At 44.4% G+C, this 5,296-nt stretch overlaps 1 long non-coding RNA gene across 1 annotated transcript in view; it reads left to right on the top strand.

Moving 5' to 3' along the window:
• Positions 1-2,677: 2,677 nt before the first annotated feature.
• Positions 2,678-5,296, top strand: part of LOC116100612 — an 11,500-nt gene continuing 8,881 nt past the window's right edge. The window contains exon 1 of the long non-coding RNA XR_004122675.1: positions 2,678-2,726. This is a non-coding gene — a long non-coding RNA (uncharacterized LOC116100612). The remainder of the gene's footprint in view (positions 2,727-5,296) is intronic.

Here is a 5,296-nt window from a genome sequence, read left to right on the forward strand (position 1 = left end):
CAGCTAGACCTCATGAAGGCACTTCCCCAACTGAAGCTCCCTTCTGTGATAACTCCAGCCTGTGTCAAATTGACACACAAAATTAGCCAGTACACTTGCCTTGGAGTTAAGACCAGAACTTATTCTTCAGACTTGAGCACAGCCAGAGTCACCTGCGTGAAGAAGGTGCAGGTCCTGGAAAGCCAGCGAACTCAGGCGGGAGGAGTTAGGAGTGGTAGACTGAAGAATTGACGTCAGCTTGTCCCTCCTACTTACCAAGGAAAAGCAAAACCTATCACGAGCGTCAATGCTTAACAGATGCATAAACATTTCAAATACTAATGATGACCCAAAGCGCGCAAGTTACTGGAAACTGGCACACCCCCTTGCTGGTGGTGTGGGTGACAACACCCAGTCAAATGCTGTGCAGTTATTAAGCCGATGAAGGGTACGTAACAACATGCGTACGTGCTCAGTACGTGAGCCTAATGGAGAGCCGCCGAAACTGGAACTTTGGAACTGGGTCCAAGCTGTGTTTACCACACAGCATAACATTTTTGCATGAATGTCACTAAGGCCTGGAAAAATGACTTGGAAAAATGAAAACATCTGATGTGTTAAGGGGGAGGACTGTGGTGATGCCCCCCTCTCCACCCTTGTTTCCACTGCTGTTTTATTTGTTTGTGTAATAGCCACGAGAGAGAGAGAGAGAGAGAGAGAGAGAGAGCAACACCCCAGTTGGCTCCCTTTCCCACTCCTAGCTCTATTCTGGACCTTAGCCCTCGTAACTTGCTGGGTAATTCCAGACTGAGCAAACATCCTCTTCCAAACACAACTCTTGCCCCACTCCTCTTCTTGGGCTTAGTCCAGCTCTACCTGCAGCTCTGGGAATAACGATCACAACACACATACTGTGTTCACACGTGGTTCAGACAACCTCAACCAAGGCAGGAGGCGTACAACCCCACACTTAGTTGATTTTCTCTTCCCCATATTGGGTAAAAGGCCAATATGTAAGTTAAAGTAAAGGTGAGGTGAGAGGAGCCTGATGTTCTAAAGCTATGGGAAGATGAATTGTGTGGCGGGGTACTCACTAGGTAAGTTGAGACTTATTAATAATGAGAATAATGAAAAGATGAAGGCAAGCATCCCAATATAATCTAAAGAAAAGCTATGCCTCTCAGGACTCTAGAGAAGAAGGAATGGAAATTGGAGGATTCCCGACAGCATCCAGTGTGTTCTTCAGCCCATGGGTAGATGAGTGGTGCCCAGCACTAGAAGAGCTGCACCCAGGATGAGTCACTCAGGTCCATATACCTCATTCGTCTCTATGGGCCAGCTTTCTCAGGAGTAGTGCAGATTCTCTGGTCTGCCAAGGTTCTAGACCTTAACGTCATTATGAGTCATACCCTTTGAGGTTGCATACTGATGATAAATATATGTTTAGTTTCCTGGAAGTGGGAGCTAGGGAACCCATTTAAGGCCATTGTCATTTCAGCCTGCATCACTTGACCTCAGACCTGGCTTTACAAAACCTCCCTTCTTTATATTTACCATGTGTTTACATATGTTCATGGGTTTGGTATGTGCTTCTAAGGCAGGCATTGATATGTGTGGCAAAGAACTGGGATTTTATCTGTAATTATCTGTAAGGTCCAGAACTTTGACTTAGATATCTGTTCAGAAACCATCAGTTGAAATGTTAATTCTTTTTGTTGTTGATAATTTGAAATGCTATTCCATTGTGTACTATATTTTAAACAATATGTTTGATACTTAAAAATGAGCTTGTTGTTTAAAACTAACAACAAACACCTAGTTTTCAATTAGGCCCCAGAGGAGGTGAGAGAAAGGACAGACCTTTGTAGAAAATGAAGAACTGGGGGACAAGCCCAGGGTGATCATCAGGGATGTTGAAGGGAAAGTGAGAATGGTAGATCCAGACTACCATGGTGATAGTGCAGGAAGATGGGCTTTCTAAGGGAGATGGTGGAGGACCAGATGGAGATATGGCCCTAGAGCCCTGGTTAGTCCATAGTCTTGGGCAACAACTTCCTGTCCATCACATGTGACAGCCATGGAAAATGCCTTCACTACCAGCTGTTATAAGGATCTAGGAGTCACAGTGTTTTAGTTCCAGCAGAAACCAATTTAGTCTGGACCAGGCAAGGGGAGGGGGTTCAAAGAAGAAAAACGATGGGTCTAATTGGAGGTCACACAACAAGTCAAGGGAAAACAGAGGTTACAGTGCTCCCAGCCAGGTTGTCTGATGATGGTTATGGATGGTTGTAAAAATGTGGTTATCACTGAGAAAGGCCATCATCTCATGCAGTACCATTGGCAAGGGCAGTCAATTGCCATAATGAACAACAAATGCTCCAAATCTCTCTCAAGAATATCCTCCTCCTCCTCCTCCTCTTCCTTCTCTTCCTCTTCCTCCTCCTCCTATTCTTTCTATTCTTCCTCCTCCTCCTCCTCCTCCTATTCTTCCTCCTCCTCCTCCTTCTCCTATTCTTCCTCCTCCTCCTATTCTTCCACTTCTTCCTCCTCCTTTTTTCCCCTCTGCCTCCAAGGTCTCATGCCTTCTGTCTGCCAACATCACTACCTACTCTGTGAAAGGCTCAGTTCCTTCCACCACAGGCACAGAACACAGAACACAGAATCCCAGGACATGCCATGGGAAACAGGACACAGTGAGGGGAGCAGCAGAGCCAAAGGAAAGGAAACCTAGGTTAAGACGTCAGTAGGTCAGTCTTCCTCATAGTCCATGAGAATAACTGTAACTGACTTAAATTGCTCTCTCTGTTCTAAATACCTTGTGAAAAATGGGGGGTGGGGGTGGGGGTGTCTCCTTGTTATCAATAAGGAAACTGAGGCACATAGATGTTAAGTAGTTCTCATCCGTAATACATAGTTGAGCCAAGGTTTAGCCTTTGTCATGCTGACACTAAGACACTGAAATCTGGAAATGCTCAGGGAAAGTGCCAATGTGGTGCTTACTGCCCAACCAGGAAGGATGATTACAAAAACACAGCTAAAGGAGGTGTAGAGAGTAGGCTCCATTCTCAGCTGAGTTAGGATCTCACCAGAGGCACTAATGCATCCCAGCATTCCCCTGTAAAACAGAGGAGGCAGGGCTGCTCTGGGTAAAGTCTAAGATACGACTCAGTTCAGAGGGAAGACGTTTTCCTATTAAATCCAGTGCTTTCCCAACATTATTTGGTATCTATTTAGATCAATAGACAAAAATCTAGAGGAAGTTTGGGACTTCCAAACCATATAAGTGCTGTTTGACAAAATATTTTCAATGAAGAGAGCTTGTCAGAGACAAGGCATCTTCTTTGCTTTCCAAAGGAAGTGATTCAATCTATTCCAAGGTCACTAGCAGAAGAGATGAGTTCAATCACATTATAAACAACTGAAGGTTCTGCAACTCACTCCACCTAGATGAGGAATCAACCTTGGCTCTGCTGTGTGTGTATATGTTGTTTATGTGTCATGTGTACATGGTCTGTGTGTGTGTGATGTGGGATGTATATGTAGTATGTATGCATAGTGTGCATGTAGTGTGTATGTGTTATATATGGTATGTAGTACATGTGGTGTGTGATGTGTGTATATGGTGTGTGTTTTCTGCATCTTTTAAGCCTCTTTTTAAAGTCTAACTTTTTAAAGTGCAGCTCTCAAACCTAGCTATTACACTCTTTGAGACCTTGAGAAAATCCCATGACTAGGCTTCCTCAGAGGGCACGGAGTCTGACTTATCCTGGAGTGTGAGGCTTTGGTGTTGGTTTTTCACTTTCCCAGACGGCTTGAAGGCTCAGGATGGAGCCAGTGTTCTAAAACAGTGATTCTGAGTTCCAGCACTCACAGAGCCGCCTGGAGGGTAGAGTTCAAGAGAGTGCTTGGCAACTCCAGTTCCGCAGGTAGGATCAGAGTTGAAGAACACTTCACTGGAGGATGCTGATGGTGATTGGTACAACCCTTTACATAGAGTGCACTGGGACCACTCCCCTGTTTTGTTCTGCATCTTCCCAGAAGTCCTGGACCTCTTGGTACTACAGACATGTCCCCAAACCTTCAATCACACTCTCTTGGCATAGGACAATCATTTGCTACCAGTTCTCAAATATTTCACGGTGTGTATTTGGATTGAGATCTAAACATGACCACTAGAAATCCAAGAAACTTCTATTACTGCTTCATGGTAGAAATGTGAAAGCCAGACAGAGCATCAGGTTTGGCTCTTTTTCTCCTATACTATCTACTGCCTGCCCCTTGCTCACCAACTTAGAGCGGATGAAGACCCAGGAATAGATATGGCAGTCCCTATGTGGCCTTACCTCTGATCCAGGAACTCAGTGCTTCAGCCTTTTTCAAGAAACATGCTCAGAAACAGGCAGAAACCTCAGGTGTACCCTGAGTGTGGAGAGGGAGACTCACCTGGACTAAGACTGGTTGAGGCTGAATAAGCCTGGAGTCCAGGCAGCTCTTCACTCTTTAGAAGAGCTTCTGCCTATTGTTTTCCCAAGATCATATTCTCTAAGGTCCATGATGTGATCTAGATCTTTGAAAACATCTGGAGCCACCTACAAATGGAGTCATATGGATGATTCCCTTCTATGATGGCTAATTTTGAGTGTCAACTTGAACTAAGGGGTGCCCTGGTGACTCTTTAGCCATTATTTTGGGGAGGGTGTTGGTGAAGGGATTTCAGAAAGAGGTTACTCATTGAAATCAAGAGGTTACTCAATAAACTAAACAAAGTCAGCTCTCCAGTATGGTTATGCATCTCACAATCAGTTGAGGGTTCGGACAGAACTGAGACTGGAGGGAGGAAGTCTTCTGTCTCCTGAGCCAGAGCATCTATATTCTTCTGCCCTTGGATATCAGTGCATTTGGTTCTCAGGCTTGTGCCTTGGACTCAGTCTTACCTCATTGACTATCCTGGTTCTCCGGTCTTCAATCTTGGACAGGAACCACAGCATTGCAGATGACAAATGATAGAATTTTCAGTGTCCAGTAACTAATGGTAACTAACAGTACACCTTTCCGTGCATCTCTACATGCCCTAGTGGGCCTTCTTTCCTTTGGACCTTTGGACTTTTCTACGACTCCTTCTTAGAAAACATGACATAATAAATTGAGGTAGATTTTTTTTAAAAGTTCTACCCAATATGCATGGGTGGTCCATTCAAGTAGAGTCAGGCTGGCTCCACTATTCACAAACACCCCAAGTATAGAAACCTACTGTGCCTTCTTATGGCAAATCAACACTGGAGCATTCCTTTTTTTTTTTTTTTTTTTTTTTTTTTTT

Source organism: Mastomys coucha, unplaced genomic scaffold, assembly GCF_008632895.1.
Source record: "Mastomys coucha isolate ucsf_1 unplaced genomic scaffold, UCSF_Mcou_1 pScaffold21, whole genome shotgun sequence".
In the NCBI taxonomy this organism is placed as follows: domain Eukaryota; kingdom Metazoa; phylum Chordata; class Mammalia; order Rodentia; family Muridae; genus Mastomys; species Mastomys coucha.